The sequence below is a fragment of the Schistocerca serialis genome, chromosome 12 (assembly GCF_023864345.2).
Source record: "Schistocerca serialis cubense isolate TAMUIC-IGC-003099 chromosome 12, iqSchSeri2.2, whole genome shotgun sequence".
Classification (NCBI taxonomy): domain Eukaryota; kingdom Metazoa; phylum Arthropoda; class Insecta; order Orthoptera; family Acrididae; genus Schistocerca; species Schistocerca serialis.
The window spans coordinates 38,004,771-38,024,244 of NC_064649.1; positions in this window are offsets into that span (position 1 = coordinate 38,004,771).

Here is a 19,474-nt window from a genome sequence, read left to right on the forward strand (position 1 = left end):
CGCACAATCAGCTTAACAGCTCACGCATCGAAGCTGCTTACAAGAATAATATACAGAAGAATGGAAAAGAAAATTGAGAATGCGCTAGGTGACGATCAGTTTGGCTTTAGGAAAAGTAAAGGGACGAGAGAGGCAATTCTGACGTTACGGCTAATAATGGAAGCAAGGCTAAAGAAAAATCAAGACACTTTCATAGGATTTCTCGACATGGAAAAAGCGTTCGACAATATAAAATGGTGCAAGCTGTTCGAGATTCTGAAAAAAGTAGGGGTAAGCTATAGGGAGAGACGGGTCATATACAATATGTACAACAACCAAGAGAGAATAATAAGAGTGGACGATCAAGAACGAAGTGCTCGTATTAAGAAGGGTGTAAGAAAAGGCTGTAGCCTTCCCCCCCTACTCTTCAATCTGTACATCGAGGAAGCAATGATGGGAAACAAAAGAAAGGTTCAGGAGTGGAATTAAAATACAAGGTGAAAGGATATCAATGATAAGATTCGCTGATGATATTGGTATCCTGAGTGAAAGTGAAGAAGAATTAAATGATCTGCTGAACGGAATGAACAGTCTAATGAGTACACAGTATGGTTTGAGAGTAAATCGGAGAAAGACGAAGGCAATGAGAAGTAGTAGAAATGAGAACAGCGAGAAACTTAACATCAGGATTGATGGTCACGAAGTCAATGAAGTTAAGGTATTCTGCTACCTAGGCAATAAAATAACCAATGACGGACGGAGCAAGGAGGACATCAAAAGCAGACTCGCTATGGTGAAAAAGGCATTTCTGGCCAAGAGAAGTCTACTAATATCAAATACCGGCCTTAATTTGAGGAAGAAATTTCTGAAGATGTACGTCTGGGGTACAGCATTGTATGGTAGTGAAACATGGACTGTGGGAAAACCGGAACAGAATAGAATCGAAGCATTTGAGATGTGGTGCTATAGACGAATGTTGAAAATTAGGTGGATTGATAAGGTAAGGAATGAGGAGGTTCTACGCAGAATCGGAGAGGAAAGGAATATGTGGAAAACACTGATAAGGAGAAGGGACAGGTTGATACGACATCTGCGAAGACATGAAGGAATGACTTCCACGGTACTAGAGGGAGCTGTAGAGGGCAAAAACTATAGAGGAAGACAGAGACTGGAATACGTCAAGCAAATAATTGAGGACGTAGGTTGCAAGTGCTACTCTGAGATGAAGAGGTTAGCACAGGAAAGGAATTCGTAGCCGGCCGCATCAAACCAGTCAGTAAACTGATGACAAAAAAAAAAAAGTTCTAGGGGACTGATGACCTTAGAAGTTAAGTCCCATAGTGCTTAGAGCCATTTGAACCACTCTGAACAGATGTGTGCGGTGAACGCTGACAAGCCAGGCGCATCCGTTGTGTGTCTGCTCCACCAGTTCCGGATCGCCCAGCATTGTGCTTCACATCAACGCTTCCCGTCTGCAAAAGAATTCTGTCCCATCTGAGTATCGACGGCCGCGAGGGTGGTTGTTTCTTATACCGTGTTTGCAAGTTCCTTGGAACCTGCGATTTGGATGTTGTCTGAACAAATCATTACACACACTGAGCCTTTTCTCGAGACGTTGTCAGTACGCTTCACTCGCGACAACGTGAAATACTTACAAACAAAACTTAGTGAGTTTGGCACATAAGCCAGACACACTGTGAATATCTTAATTGGTCTGCATATTATAGCACATTCAAGTTGTTGTGTAGCTGTTGAGACACACTGTACATTTACTTTATCTGTGAAACATGTAATACTCGTACATTCATGCTCATAAATTAAGGATGATTGCAGAATGTGGTGGCACGCAAGATGACACTACACAAAACTGGCGCTAATAGCATAGGCACATAGAGAACACATAAGATACAGATCTTTAAGTCCACGGTATTATGCTGCAAAACGCCACTGTTTCCTGCGCATGTACCCCGACATCAGTATGGGATATGGTCACCATGCACACGTACACTGGCCGCACAACAGGTTGGTATACTCTGGATCAGGTGGTCGAGCAGCTGCGGGGGTATAGCCTCCCATTCTTGCACCAGTGCCTGTCGGAGCTCCTGAAGTGGCCTAGGGGTTTGAAGACGTGCAGCAATACGTCGACCGAGAGCATCCCAGACGTGCTCAGTGGGGTTTAGGTCTGGAGAACAGGCAGGCCACTCCATTCGCCTGATATCTTCTGTTTCAAGATACTCCTCCACTATGGCAGATCGGTGGGGCCGTGCGTTATCATTCATCAGTAGAGAAGTGGGACCCACTGTACCCCTGAAAAAGCGGACGTACTGGTGCAAAATGATGTCCCGACACACCTGACCTGTTACAGTTCCTCTGTCAAAGACATGCAGGGGTGTACGTGCACCAATCATAATCCTACCCCCACACCATCAAACCACGACCTCCATACAGGTCCCTTTCAAGGACATTAAGAAGCTGGTTCCTAGTTGTTGTTCACGCCAGATGAAAACCCGGCGGGAATCACTTTTCAGACTATACCTGGACTCCTCCGTGGACATAACCCGGGACCACTGTTCCAATGACCTTGTACTGTGTTCTTGACACCAGGCTTTATGGGCTCTCCTGTGGGCAGGGGTCAGTGAAATGCACCTTGCGGGTCTCCGGGCGAATAAGTCTTATCTGTTCAGTCGTCTGTAGACTGTGTGGAGACAACTGTTCCAGTGGCTGCGGTAAGGTCCTGAGCAAGGCTAACTGCAGTACGCCGTGGCCGTCTGCGGGCACTAATGGTGAGATATCGGTCTTCTTGTGGTGTCTTACACTGTCGATGTCCCGTACTGTAGCGCCTGGACACGTTTCCTGTCTGCTGCAATCATTGCCATAATCTTGAGATCACACTTTGTGGCAAACGGAGGGCCCGTGCTACGACCTGCTGTGTTTGACCAGCCTCCAGTCGCCCCAGTATTCTACCCCTTATAACGTCATCAACGTCCTTTGAGACATTTTCAACACACAGTCACCATTAGAACGTTTGAAAACGTCTGCACACTTACTCGCTGCACCGTAGTGTGACATGCACCAACACACCTCTGCGTATGTGGACTGCTGCCAGCGCCACCGTGTGACGACCGCAGGTCAAATGCACCGCATGGTCATACCCCGAGGGGATTTAAACCCGCAGACCGCCCACCAGACCGTTGTTTCACCATGTATCAGCATTATCCTTAATTTATGAGCATGAGTGTAGTAATGGACCTAACCAGACACCGTCACGCTGCCCTTAAGAGAACATGTTCACTGTAAATTACGCAACGGAATCACTATCTTGAAATTGCCTAACACAGAATCATAAGGTGGGAAATTGCAATAATGCTACTATAGAAGCATCCATTCACTCAATAAAACAGATCAGCAAATTGAAGGGAACAACGTACTTCTAAAAATAAAAAGGCAAAAGAAATATAAACCGACTATTTATCATATTCAACAATTAGCCGCGCGGGATTAGTCGAGCGATCAAAGGCGCTGCAGTCATGGACTGTGCGGCTGATCCCGGTTGAGGTTCGAGTCCTCCCTCGGGCATGGTTTGTGTGTTTGTCCTTAGGATACTTTAAATTAAGTAGTGTGTAAGCACAGGGACTGAGGACCTTAGCAGTTAAGTCCCATAAGATTTCACTTTTTCATCAATTTATTGGCATCAGCATTCTAAGAAAATAAAAGTTAATTGCTGACGATGGCTAACAGGACAGGTAAGCGTAGGGGTGGTTATCGTATCCTAGCTGCACATTAAACCATTAATCCAATGCAACCCAACAATTAATTTAGAAACTCCAGTGGTCGACTGAATACGACATCAAACGATACTAAGGCATGAATCGGGTTAGCGGAGCTGTGGAAAGGGTACGCTTTATATATAACATTAAACTCCATCCAGTGAGCCATGCTGCTGTATACTCTCACCAGTCTGCTGTGGCGGTAAGTCGGAGGACCGTGGTCGTTGTGGAGACTCAGAATGTCGCTTGCCAGGACTCGGACACCTCCAAGCGTCACTACGTCTCGAACCGACGACCTGTCTCCATCCACTTCCAAACCAAGGGTGTCTCTCTCTCTCTATCTCTCTCTCTCTCTCTCTCTCTCTCTCTCTCTCTCTCTCTCTCTCTTCCACCATCTCCCGACTCGGGAATTTGCACCAATCTGGCCGCGCAGGCCAATAAGGAAAAATATTACTCTTTCCTGCCAATAGAGTTTCAGTGCCACGTTTAACAAATACCTACCCCGGAATATCGTCTGTCAGGGGCCAGAAAGAGCACATATTCCTCTCTAGCATGTCCCAGAGAATCCCGTCTGCCGTCAGCCGGCGACGGGCCAAGTCTTGTACTTTTCCGCCATAAATTGCGGTATCGCACCAAGCACTTGAAACTATTGCCCTAGGCCATCTCAAGACGCAAGGTCGGGGCCCGACTTAATGAAAAGGGCCACTAGGCTCCGTGAACCTCCGTCGGTGGCCACCTGACACGTGCAAGCCAGGACAAAGCTCTGAGTCCCGCGTTCAGAGCAGTGCGCGAGCTGTGCATTTCTCACGTATTCACAGACTGGAAATATTGGCTCCTTTACCGGCGACCACTGAAATTTTATAAAACACATTTCCCTGTAACGAATCAACGTAATTAGACTTTAAGTAGATGCAATCAAATACCCTACATATCGCCAGCCGTGAGAAGGGTGACATATGTTTAATATAAGTGGGGGGTGGCAAACCAGACGGCTAGTAACCATCGACATTGAGATGCGTGCAAATCTAGCTTTCTTTTTTTTGTTTTTACTACGAAAATTCCCGAACTATCAGTTTAATAAGTCACTGCTGCAAAATACTGATAAGAATTAAGAATTCTTTACAGACGAATGGAAAAACTGGTAGAAGCCGACCTCGGGGGGGGGGGGGAGGGGGGGGGGAATCAGTTAAATTCCGCAGAAATGCTGGAACACGCGAGGCAATACTGACCCTACGACTTATCTTAGAAGATAGACGAAGGAAAGAAAAACCTACGTTTCTAGTATTTGAAGACAGAGAAAGCTTTTCACAATGATGACTAGAATGCTTTCAAATTCTGAAGGTGGCAGGCGTCAAATACAGGGAGCGAAAGGCTATTTACAGTTTGTACAGAAACAAGATGGCAGATATAAGAGTCGAGGGACATGAAAGGGAAGCAGTGGTTGGGAAAGGATTGAGACAGGATTGTAGCCTATCCATGACATTATTCAATCTACATATTGAGCAAGTAGTAAAGGAAACAAAAGAAATATTCGGAGCAGGAATTAAAATCCTTGGAGAAGAATGAACTTGGAAGTGCAGTTGAATGGATTGTAAAGTGTCTTGAAAGGAGGATATAAGATGAACATCAACAAAAGCAAAACGAGGATAATGGAATTCAGTCGAATTACATCAGGTGATGCTGAGGGAATTAGATTAGGAAATGAGACACTTAAAGTAGTAGATGAGTTTTGCTATTTCGCGGAAAAATAACTGATGATGGCCGAAGTAGAGAGGATATCAAATGTAGACTGGCAATGGCAAGGAAAGCCTATCTGAAGAAGAGAAATTCGTTAACATCGAGTATAGATTTAAGTGTCAGGAAGTCGTTTCTGAAAGTATTTGTATGGAGTGTAGCCATGTATGGAAGTGAAACGTAGACGATAAATAGTTTAGACAAGAAGAAAATAGAAGATTTCGAGATGTGGTGCTACAGAAGAATGTTGAAGATTAGATGGGTAGATCACATAACTAATGAGGAGGTGCTGAGTAGAATTGGAGAGAAGAGAAATTTGTTGCAGAACTTGACTAGAAGAAGGGATCTGTTAGTAGGATATGTTCTGAAGCGTCAAGGGATCACCAATTTAGTATTGGTGGGAAGCCTGGAGGGCAAAAATCGTACAGGGAGACCAAAAGATGAATACACTAAGTAGATTCGGAAGAATGTAGGTTGCAGTAGGAGATGAAGAAGCTTGCGCAGGATAGAGTAGCATGGTGAGCTGCATCAAACCAGTCTCTGGACTGAAGACCACCACCACAACAACAACAACAACAGCAACAATAATAATAATATGAAGAGCGAATTATCCAACCTATACTCATCCACTGAATAACCGGAAACTAATGAAACCAGAAAATCAGGGTTTTGCGTCTTCACATGTTTAACATGGAGTATTTAACAAATTAACTCATTTGTAAGGTAATAAAACGTTTGAAGCTTTTTATATACATGGGAAACCGATTCTTCAAAGCATCGATGGCGGCAGTATGGCTACTGTGTGGCTGGATATCCCATCTCCGGTGTGCCCGCCAACCCGTTGTGAGCTGCCCTGAGAGCAGATCAGCTGTGGCGGACGAGGCGGCACGTGCCGCGCTCTTGACGCCTTATTGGCGCCGCCAGAGCCCTGGGCAAACACCGCACCTGCCACCTGCCAGCGCTGCTCCCCAGGGCTCCGCACCAGGACCTGCGCTACTGCCTCGCTGCTTCCACGGCGCCTCAAGACGGCCACGTCAACTGTCAATTTTTTATTGGCTCCTCTATGCGTTCCGCACGACCATCTTCGGTTTTTCTGCTAAGCCGTTGTCGTTCTGAAACTGCCGTAAATATGATAAGAACATTTTTGCATGGTGTCCCACGACGAATCACCAATACTCAGCGATGTGACAAAACGATCATTTGGAGCAAAAATGTCTAATAAACATGGGCTCTAAAGTGCATACCTTAATATCCTACTGGCCATTAAAATTGCTACACCACGAAGATGACGTGCTACAGACGCGAAATTTAACCGACAGGAAGAAGATGCTGTGATATGCAAACGATTAGCTTTTCAGAGCATTCACACAAGGTTGGCGCTGGTGGCGACACCTACAACGTGCTGTCATAAGGAAAGTTTCCAACCGATATCTCATACACAAACAGCAGTTGACCGGCGTTGCCTGGTCAAACGTTGTTGTGATGCCTCGTCGAAGGAGGAGAAATGCGTACCACCGCGTATCGGACTTTGGTAAAGGTCGGATTGTAGCCTATCGCGATTGCGGTTTAACGTATTGCGACATTGCTGCTCATGTTGGTCGAGATCCAATGACTGTTAGCAAAATATTGAATCGGTGGGTTCAGGAGGGTAATACGGAACGCCGGGCAGGATCCCAACGGTCTCGTATCACTAGCAGTCGAGATGACAGGCATCTTATTCGCATAGCTGTAACGGATCGTGCAGCCACGTCTCGATCCCTGAGTCAAAAGATGGGACGTTTGCGAGACAACAACCATCTGCACGAACAGTTCGACGACGTTTGCAGCAGTATGGACTATCAGCTCGGACACTGTGGCTGCGGTTACCCTTGACGCTGCATCACAGACAGGAGCGCACGCGATGGTGTACTCAACGACCAACCTGGGTGCACGAATGGCAAAACGTCATTTTTTCGCATGAAACCAGGTTCTGTTTACAGGACTACAGCAATATGATGGTCGCATCCGTGTTTGGCGACATCGCGGTGAACGCACATTGGAAGCGTGTATTCGTCATCGCCATACTGGCGTATCACGCAGCTTGATGGTACGGGGTGTCATCGGTTACACATCTTGGTCATCTCTTGTTCGCATTGACGACACTTTGAACAGTGGACGTTACATATCAGATGTGTTACGACCAGTGGCTCTACCCTTCATTAGATCCCTGCGAAACCCTACATTTCAGCAGGATAATGCATGACCGATTGTTGCAGGTCCTGTACGGGCCTTTCTGGATACAGAAAATGTTGGATTGCTGCCCTAGCCAGCACATTCTCCAGATCTCCCACCAATTGAAAACGTCTGGTCAATGGTGGCCGAGCAACTGGCTCGTCACAATACGCCAGTCACTACTCTTGATTAACTGTGATATCGTGTTGAAGCTGCATGGGCAGCTGTACCTGTACACGCCATTCAAGCTTTGTTTGACTCAATGCCCAGGCGTATCAAGGCCGCTATTACGGCCAGAGGTGGTTGTTCTGGGTACTGATTTCTCAGGATGTATGCAACCAAAATGAAAATGTAATCACATGTCAGTTCTAGTATAACATATTTGTCCAATGAATACCCGTTTGTCAGCAGCATTTCTTCTTGGTGCAGCAATTTTAATGGCCAGTAGTATAGCTACGAGCACCTTTTCGGTAGAAGAAGTGTGTTTCACAGTAGCTAAAGTGAACAAGTGCTCGTAGGTCTTAAGGTATGCATTTTAGGGCCCATGTTTTAACAAAAGAATACCGTATGTTCCACAAAAGACGTGGTCGTCTCTATTATACTTTTGTGAAGCAAGAAGTGTTATTTCCAGTATAACGTTTTGGATTTTCTGACAGCCAGTGTCCGCAGCTCGTGGTCTAGTGCCTAGCGATGATGCCTCTGGATGATGGGATCCTGGTTCGATTTCCAGTCAGGTTGGGGATTTTATACGCTTGGGGAATGGGTGTTGTACTCATCATAATTCATGAAAGAGTCGAGATCGGACTGAGTGAAGACTGGGAGTTTGTACGGGTGCTGATAACCGCACAATTGAGCATCTCACAAACCAGACATCATCATCACTAGCCAGAAAGGAAACTGGTTTCTTTACTCATCTAATCTGTTTTTGCCTTATATGTCGTCATGATCGTTCACGACCGAAATCTGTGGACATTAAGGTTCAAACAGAAACAGGTGATGGGTTAAATGCGGTTTTGCAATTGCTTGGCGGTTGTTGAATGTCACCTAGCCAAAACATTAAAATTTTACTGTAGTTTACTGGTTTGGTCCATACAGTGTCTTCCAAAAATATGGGTAGCAAAGACGTTGCAGTAGAAGATTCTGTTTCACACTATCGAAGATGAAGAAGTGCTTATAGCTTTTATAAGATAGGCAGTTTAGAGCTCATGTCAGTTGGACTTTTTTGCATCAGATCTTCAGCCCTGTCAGATCCCTGAATACTGACCATTCCTCCTAGGACACTCTGCATAGATGTATACATCACATTTATAGCAGTTCGAAAAACACTCGTAATGGACTAGTTAAAGTTCTACAGAGCAGTGGAGCGGCCTTTCTATTAGTTAAAGCCTTTTTTACTGTTTCACAAAATAATGGTTATTCTCTTACCATTTTCCCTCTCCCAGACGAATAGCTTCACAGTAAAAATCAATATTTTTCACTCTTTTTCCACGCAAAACCCACCAACTTCTATAAATATCTACCATCTTCGTATGAGTCTCAGCGAAGAATTCTTATCTGTATCTGTAAATAAGGTTTGTATATTTTTTCTTCGCTTCCTCGCTGTGATTAAATGTGATTACAGACACGTATCCTACATCTAAATGATTGCTTTGCAATTCAAACATAAATTTTTGCAGAGAGTTCATAGAATAAACAGCAGACTGGAGACCGTCCCACTTTCGAGTAGCTCATGGGAGAAGTTAACACCTGACTATTTGCCCGCAAATTCTGATTCCTCCTATTTTATTACCATGATCATTTCCCTCTACGTATATGAACGTCAACAGACATTTTGGAATTCGGAGGAAACAGTTGATGAGTGAAATTTCACGAGAAGATCTGGCCTGAACGAGAAACATCTCTCCGTTACTGATTGCCGCTCTTACTTGCCTATGATATCCGTGACACCCTGTCCCCTATACTGTGATAATATGAAACGAGTCTGAACTTCTGTGATGTCCTCCATCAGTCTCGTCCGGTAAGGATTCGCACAGCAGTAGGCCAGAAGAAGTGTAGTGTAGGCAATCTATTCAGCAGATTTGTTGCATCCTAAGCTTTCTGATAATAGATCGCAGTCTGTGGCTCGCCTTATGCACAGTACTTCTACATCTTCATCTACGTCCGTAACCCGAAAGCTACCGTACGGTGCGTGGCAGAGGATACCTTGTATCACTACTATTCAGTTCAGTTCTTATTAAAATTTAAAGATTAAAAACCGTCTCGATCGCAACTTTTTGTTTTTATTGGAGTTACCGGTTTAGATTCTATTTATTAACCATCTTCAGACTCTGAAAAAAACATATTACCAGATAGAGGGATCGTTATAATAGTAAAAAAAAAATATATATATATATATAAAACAAAATGTAGAACTAATAAATAAATATACCCAGAACGATGGGTGGACTTCGTGGTGCAAATTGCGCCGACCCTCGACGCTGGAATAACTGTTAATCGGACAAGGAGAGAACGGTTATTAAATAGGATTTGTCACGCCCACCGTCCTGAGTGTGACATCATTGCTAGCCAATCAGAAAGACGTCTATGATTAGGTAAGCACAAGAAGTAGATTAAAAAGTGAGTTATAGTTAAATTACATCGTAACATCATTATAAATGATTATTCGTCATAAAATAAAAACTATAAAGGTTACTTGGTTTAAAATCAGCTAGAAGTATGCTGCCCTCTAACGTCTATTCTGCGAAGACGCACTAAAGGTTGTTAAATCGACAGGGGGACGCTACTCGCAAAGATACATCGAGGGTTGCCGTGAAAACGGCGTCCTGTTCCGATGTGGCAGTCTACAGTGCTGTCAGAGATTACAATAGGCTGATCTTAAATCTTTAACCTTTACAGTTCATATCTCATGACGAATAATGAGACTTATGTGATGTTACGATACAATATAAATATAATTTACTTTCCAGCTATCTCCAACATGTTATGTAGACAGAGGCCGTTGTTCCTCACCTATTGTAATCTCTGACAGCACTGTATACTGCCACATCGGAATAGGACGCCGTTTCCACGGCAACACTCGATCTGTCTCTGCGAGTAGCGTCTCCCTGTCGATTTAGCAACCTTTGGTGCATGTTCGCAGAATAGACGTTGGAGGGCAACGTACTTTTAGCTGATTTTAAACCAAGTAACGTTTATAGTTTATATTTTATGACAAATAATCATTAATAATGATGTCACAATGTAATTTAACTATAACGCACTTTTTAATCTACTTCTTGTGCTTACCTAATCATAGACGTCTTTCTGATTGGCTAGCAGTGATGTCACACTCAGGACGGTGGGCGTGACCAAGCTTATTTAACAATAAACAACAACACTGCCTGTAAGCAATGGGGGCTGCTCAGTTTGTGTCCTAAATCGTGTACCCAGATTACGAACAGCAGGCGGCTTATTTCACTTTCTCGGGAGACAACAAACGTTTTCGTTTCACTAGATAACTTCCCATCAGTTACTACGAACTGTGAGCTTTAAGAAAGGAAATCACGAATCTAGTCACACAACTGACACGGTACTCGATACGTACGTATTTTGGCTACAAGGCGATTGTGGGAGTCTTTTACAAATCTAGAAACACGAAATTAACTTGAGATCCCCTGATGATAGCACTCATTATTTCCTGTGGATAAAGAGCCAGTTATGTTTCACCAGAACGGTATTTTATGATCCCTGTTGGTTGTGTATCAATAGATCGACGTAACAGAAATGTGAAGGGCAAGCTCAGAGCTGTAGGTATGATGAGGTAAGGGTTCTCTTATATATATCAAAAAAGAATAAATATAAACTTAAATGAGCATTTCTTGCCAAGGAATAAAACCATGCAGTAAATTTGCCAAAGGAGATTAAAGAAACTCCTAAAACAAGTTTATTTAAAAATGCAGCTAGACAGTTCTGTTAAGCTACGGTCGCCTCCATAGTTGAGTTGTTAGCGCGGCAGAACGCCATCCGTCGGACCCGGGTTCGACTCCCGGACGGGTTGAAGATTTTTTTTCCGCTTGGGGACTGAGTGTTGTGTTACCCTCATCCTGACTTCATCATCATCATCTTCATCTTCATCATCGTCATCATCATCATCATCATCATCATCATCATCATAGACACCAAAGTCGCCGAAGTGGCGTCAAATAAAAAAGAACTGCACCGGACAAGCGGTCTGCCAGAAACGGGACCCCCGGCAAAAATATGGCATATGCTCATTTTTTTACGACATTGAAGGACTACCTTAGTAACACAGAGTAGGGGACTTGGTAAAAAATTTAACACAAATAAATAATTAAATAATAATAATAAAAATAACTCGTTCACACTAAATTTTTTCTTCTTTTTGTTCTTTCAAGGAAGAAGTTACTCAGTGATAATGCTAACACGTTATCCGTTTCTTAACTCAGCTTCTCACTCGTTATAGAGAGATCCTGACTAAGTTTTTCAAGTTAGCAAACGGGAACTTGTGGAGCAGTCAGCTGTTAGTGTGTATAGTGTTATGAAACAAAGCATGCATAGGGTGTGGACTATGTGCTGTGACTCGCTGTGAGAAATGGATGAAGAGTGTCGAATTAGCCTTATTGCATTATTAAACAATTTTTTTGGAAAACGGTATCGTACACTAGGGATAAACCGAATAAAATAGTACTGTTTTAACCGCATTAATTGAAAGCGCTCACTGCGTGTTTTGAGCCATAATCTGTGGCCACGGCCTGTTCCTAAGCGAAGAAATCGCCCGTTTTCCATCCAGCACGAGCAGTTAGTCCATTTCAAAAGTTGTAGGCTGTGCAGTGCAACGCAGCAAAGAACTTATAAAAACACGATAGACATACTGTTTAGGATTAATAAACGAAATAATATATTTGTCGGCGGGTAGACTCGATCCTACGTCAGTATGAATCAAAGAATGTAATTATCTGTTACGTCCTATTAAACTGAACTTAAGTAAACGATGTAAGTGAATTAACATATTTACTACAACGTAAAACAGTTCTCTCTTGCTATGTTCTTATTTGAGTATCTGTTATAAAGGCGTTTAGGAGCTTGTAACCTTTGTCGTTTCTGCTGCTAGCAAGGTCTTAATGTTTGTGGGTAAGGCATATCCAGAGGCTGTAATAGTTTCGTAATTTCCTGCCACTTTGTCTGGCAGCAGAAGAAAATGTGATTAACACCTTCCTCACTGCCGCATTCACATGGAGAAGAAGTGACCACGATGAGTCGGTAGAGACGTTGCCGGGATCTCCTGTGATTGAAGAGAAGGTGTGCAAGTGTCGCTATACAATGCTGCTGTACACTAAATTTTGGTACGAGAGACGTGTTGGGATATTAGACATCACTGCAGCGTAGTGTTCCCCTTCAATTTAGTGAGACTGTTAGAGATTTTCAATGCATCGAGCCCTGATCATTGATAGTATGATACTTACGACAAAAAACTAAAATCATACGACAATCATCAAAGCGTGGATTGTAGTGGCGAAGGAATAACATCCTCATGTTGGCGTCCCTCTAAGTGCTACTCTTTTTCATATTAGCGTTTTTAAAACATTCTGGGACTTTCTTAGGAATACAATAAAAGTATGTCCTGCAATATTCGATGCTATTCATATTTCCGTCTATTTGTAAAAGACAGAGAAAAAGAATGATATAAACATTTGTCTCTTTACTTCCGATCATGTGGTGATTTTCGAGAGTGTGGTTAGGCAGGAAACTCAGAGGACAGCTTAAACGAGAAGCGATACAGCTCATATTCTTTACTGTCACAAATAATTCACTATTTCGGAAGTGTGGTTAGGCGGGAACCTACGACTATAGCTTAAATGGTTGCTAGTGAAATTAACAGCAGTAACATTTGTAATTCCTGTTTGGCACAAATACACTGGTGTCCAAAATCAAAGCAACGAACTGTTGTTAGCCCGTCCTGTGTGGTTCGTTCACATTGTAAGCATACAGACGGTCAAGAGATGTCTGTACGATCATGATCTGCATGGGACATGGCATGGAGGGCAACGGACAACGATGCCGACCATGACGTCAGGTCACCTATCAAACTGGGTGGTGCTTGCCGGGTAGTCCCTCATCCACAACCACCGTGTACACACTCGCAGACGATGCAGCATGGCACAGACGAAGCGCCTATGAGTGTTTCTGTGGTCGAGGGCATAGGAAGAATTGGCCCGCTGGCTTAAAGTGAATCGCTCTGTTAGTTCTCGGGTGTGGCGACAGTACATACAGACCGCAAATGTATCAAGAAGACCATAGCAGGGCCGATAGTGTGTGACATCAGGAAAACAGTACCGTTATTTGGCTGTGAAGGGACGACGGTACCGCCTCGGTACTGCAACGCAACTGGCCTCTGACCTCGCAGCATCCCTTAGACGTATTGTATCGTGGCAAACGGTGTAGAGAAGGCTTGGGCAGAATGACCTTTATTGCCGGAGACTGCTGTACGTATACCCGTGAAACGTCTTCTCAGAGGGAAACATAAAAAATGGTTCAAATGGGTCTGAGCACTACGGGACTAAACATCTGAGGTCATCCTAGAATTTAGAACTACTTAAACCTAACTAACCTAAGGACATCACACACATTCATGCCCGAGGCAGGATTCGAACCTGCGACCGTAGCGGTCGCGCGGTTCCAGACTGTAGTGCCTAGACCCGCTCGGCCGCCGGCAGGAAACATAAAAAGATCACCATGTGAATGTGGATTTGACCCAAAAAGATCGGCACGAATACCATTTGAAACAAAGATGATTGTTGTTCCATTGGATGATTTCAGTTCTAATAATGTTTTAAATTCATTATGTAAGGTTAAATTTAGTTTATTTCAGATACTACGAGGGCAGTTCAATAAGTAATGCAACACATTTTTTTTTTCTGAAACAGGGGTTGTTTTATTCAGCATTGAAATACACCAGGTTATTCCCCAATCTTTTAGCTACACAACACTATTTTTCAACGTAATCTCCATTCAATGCTACGGCCTTACGCCACCTTGAAATGAAGGCATGTATGCCTGCACGGTACCATTCCACTGGTCGATGTCGGAGCCAACGTCGTACTGCATCAATAACTTCTCCATCATCCGCGTAGTGCCTCCCACGGATTGCGTCCTTCATTGGGCCAAACATATGGAAATCCGACGGTGCGAGATCGGGGCTGTAGGGTGCATGAGGAAGAACAGTCCACTGAAGTTTTGTGAGCTCCTCTCGGGTGCGAAGACTTGTGTGAGGCCTTGCGTTGTCATGAAGAAGGAGAAGTTCGTTCAGATTTTTGTGCCTACGAACACGCTGAAGTCGATTCTTCAATTTCTGAAGAGTAGCACAATACACTTCAGAGTTGATCGTTTGACCATGGGGAAGGACATCGAACAGAATACCCATTCACTGTCCCAGAAAACTGTAACCATGACTTTACCGGCTGAGGGTATGGCTTTAAACTTTTTCTTGGTAGGGGAGTGGGTGTGGCGCCACTCCATTGATTGCCGTTTTGTTTCAGGTTCGAAGTGATGAACCCATGTTTCATCGCCTGTAACAAGAAATTGTCACCCTCAGCCACAAGACGAGCAAGCAATTCCGCACAGATGGTTCTCCTTTGCTCTTTATGGTGTTCGGTTAGACAACGAGGGACCCAGCGGGAACAAACCTTTGAATATCCCAACTGGTGAACAATTGTGACAGCACTACCAACAGAGATGTCAAGTTGAGCACTGAGTTGTTTGATGGTGATCCGTCGATCGTCTCGAACGAGTGTGTTCGCACGCTCCGCCATTGCAGGAGTCACAGCTGTGCACGGCCGGCCCGCTCGCGGGAGATCAGACAGTCTTGTTTGACCTTGCGGCGATGATGACACACGCTTTGCCCAACGACTCACCGTGCTTTTGTCCACTGCCAGATCACCGTAGACATTCTGAAAGCGCCTATGAATATCTGAGATGCCCTGGTTTTCCGCCAAAACAAACTCGATCACTGCCCGTTGTTTGCAACGCACATCCGTTACAGACGCCATTTTAACAGCTCCGTACAGCACTGCCACCTGTCGGAAGACAATGAAACTATACGAGACGAAGCGGGAATGTTTGAAAATATTCCACAAGAAATTTCCGGTTTTTTCAACCAAAATTGTGTGTTGCATTACTTATTGAACTGCCCTCGTATTAATCCGTGATGGTGTAAGTCAAAATAATCACAGTTGAGTCTCAACACGCCACCAGTGTTCTTTTCACAGATGAGTCCCGATTCCGTCTGGAGAGCGATTCGCGACGGATTTCCACCTGAGGGAATGCGAAACACAATTTCGGGACCCGAATATTGTGGAAAGAAACCGGTATCGAGGATGTTCGCTAATGGTGCGGGCAGGGATTATGTTCACCACTCAAATAGCTCTTCTTTAAATTGTGCGGGTGAATCGGCAAGGTTTAACTGCTGTCCAGATATCGCGACGAGTTCTTGGGACAACATGCTCGTTTGTTGCTAAGTGGTGTGGGCCCAGACTTCGTATAGTTGAACGATAATGCTCGACTTCATACAGAAGAGGTGGTTCATGTTTCCTTCGAAGATATTGCATGGACTTGAATGAATCCCACAGAGCACGCCTGGGAGACGGGTTGCTACCACTGAAACCTGGTAGTCAAAGGGAGGCAGGGTTCGGTTACGTTTGTGGACGGGGTCATAATCAGTTACTATTAGTAGCCTTTTGCAATTACACACATTTATTTTAAAACAGCAATTCCAGACCAAGGAATAAATAAAAATATCACACGTTATTAGTGAAAGAATAAACAACTGTGTAATTAATAGAGCTCTTTCAGTGCGTTACAATTTACCAAATGAGCATAAAATACTGACACAGCAAATAATGTTTTAAGAACAAGACAATGTGATCCCAATTAGAATTTTAAGGGAAGTGACCACAGTCACGATTGAATGCCTTTAACGCCAAGAACGGCAGTTATTAAAAATTTTACAAGCATGCTGTAAAACACCAATATAATAGCAAAGTTTAATTTGAAAGGACAGACAACTGATCACCAAACGGGGCAGACAAAATGATGGTAAACTTTGTAGCACAATCATTTAAACCTGCTGTAACGCCAAGAATGGCAATTATATAAAAAAATTTAGGAACATATAATAAAACAGTAAATACAATAATAAAACACAAGGGCCAGTCTCAGACGGTACACCAGGGAACGGCCTCTGAGTAGGTCCGGCAAAAAACACTTTCGCGAGCGATGAGATAGGCAGCCAAGAGCTGCATTCACTTCACAAGATGGTAACTCAGACTATTGGCAGTCTAACAAATGACTAATCTGGCTGAAGCTACCTGACGTCCGATAACCAAAATGCAAAGATGTAAAAATACGCCAAAACCAGAACCGGCGGTCTGGACTCCGTCCAGAGAATACTGTGCTTAGAGCGCCCGTAACGAGAGAGGGATCACTACCACCAGAGTCGCAGAATCGCCAACCAACCTACAATCAAGAAAGCTGTCACAACTACACACCTCACCGGACAGCAGAGGCAAGGTGAGGAAATGTACACAGCCGTTACATACATTAACCCGCAGGGCAGGTAACTGGGGCGTTAGCGGCCACGAGGCGGGAAAAATACCGCTGGTTGAACTTAACAAATTGTAACAAAGTGAACGGAATTAAATGGCAATTAAAAGTAGAGGAAAGCTAATCAGATCCGTCTTCCCCAAGCACTCCACTCGCTGCTCTTCGCCTCGGCGACACTACAGGCAGCAACATGAACCTAAGTCACTGGAGAATCTAAGATCTCACAGTGGTGGAGGTTTCTCTACTTGAATCAAAATGAACTTAAAGCTTGCAGGATCCGGTTTACGACGAGGTCGTGCACCCTCGTGACCACAGGCATTCGATCAGGCACTCCATCGCGCTGCCAGCGGGTCCGAGGTGTTCTCCCACGGCGCAGACCTGGCTTCTCCTGAGTGCCCAACCGAACTGCACACTCACACGACCCGGAAGAACAACGACGTCGCCCCAAAGACAGGGCCACAGTTACTACATATCGATAACCGCCGCTGATGCCACTAGCGGACAGGAAATGCTTGCGAAACCAAGTGGCGCCAGTCAACACGAGAAGAGGACAAACAACTGCATCCATGTCAACTAAACGATACAGTCTGGACTCCAACAGAGGACGGAAACCTACAAACAGCGCCAACGCGAGCCGCAGCACGGGTCAACCTCCCCCTCTCAAGGAGAAGCCCGGGGGGGGGGGGGGAGGGGGGTATTAGGAGACCCAATTAGCGGCCTAACCAAACTTAATTTGATTAAGGTGGACCCGGTATTGCTTACTGGTATGGTTGTCCTTAACCAGAAGATTAGCTGGATCTCAAATCCGCATAATCGGACACGGACCCAGAAAACGGGAAGTAAACTTACCGAGGTTGCCAACACGCACCTCCATCCCGGGAAAATTACGGACATACACTTGATCTCCCTGGTAGCAGAGCGTAGTTTCGATCCACGGACCTCTGGGTTATGGGCCCCTTTCGAACTTATTGGGGATTCAAGACGTAGGTCATTAAGGAAAACTGGAATCGTGTGAGGCGCAGTATTCAGAGGGCCCACAACAAACAAGCTGGTCATTATAACCATAATCGGGGAGCCTTCAGGGATAAACTGGGAGATCAGGAGTGTGTCTGTAATTTTCGTCGCAATGACGATTCCCCACTAGTCTCTGCCACAGTAGAGGGCATGGAAATGATAAGGGAAATATTATTTAAAGGGTTAAATGATTTTTTAAGATTATTCTGAAATATATTATCAGATTTAGGACGGGTAGCTAACAGCCAGTGTAGGTAATGAAGAAAAAATTCAACAATGAGATTTTGTTATGTGTACATGGATATAAAAATTAAAAATGTTCTTATATCACTTCTTATATCCCTTCTTCAAACACTCAGTCCCCGGGCAGAGAAAATCCCTGACCTGGGCGGGAATCGAACCCGGGACCCTGTAATCCCTAAAAATTACTGCCACACGCTTTTCTACAAGGTGGTTGTAATTAGTGCAGCTAAAAGAATTTGAAGTCATTTTGACTATTTTTCGACCGTGACTGTCTCTGTTTGCTAAGTCCGAAACAGTCAATGTCGTCTTTAAAGTGGGTTTTAAAATTTCTTCCCGTTTAGTCAACGTAATTTTTGTTGCAATGACTGCATGTAATTTTATAAATTCCTGATGTGTTAAGTTTCTCTGTAGGATGTGAGATGTCATGCATCACTTTCGTTTTATTTATTGGTTGCAAAGGTGATCCTTATGTCTGTTCTTCAGCTTGGCTATTTTGTCTGATATGACGCCTGATTATGGTAACGTTATGTACTTGGGTTTTTGGACATTGTGTGAGGAAGCTGTGAAGCGAATAAATCAGCTATAGGTAAACATATAAATGAAACAGGACACAGTGTTAAAATAGACAACGATCTCAAAGTACACACATAATTTAGAAAAGAACTGGAAAAGAGACATCTTGTAAGAAATGGAAATATTCATCCATGGCGACACGGGGAATAAATAGAACCTGAATGAAGTGACAGGCTTCAAAAATTCACTACAGTACTCTTAGAATAAAAGATACATAAGATGACAGTCGTTTGACTCTAGCCCCAGCAATAGCCTAGAAATATGTACAACAAATAGTTTATATCATGACGTGTACATTAATATTGTAACAGGTACTCAATTTGTAATGTATTTCGTCAACCTACATCTGTAATACG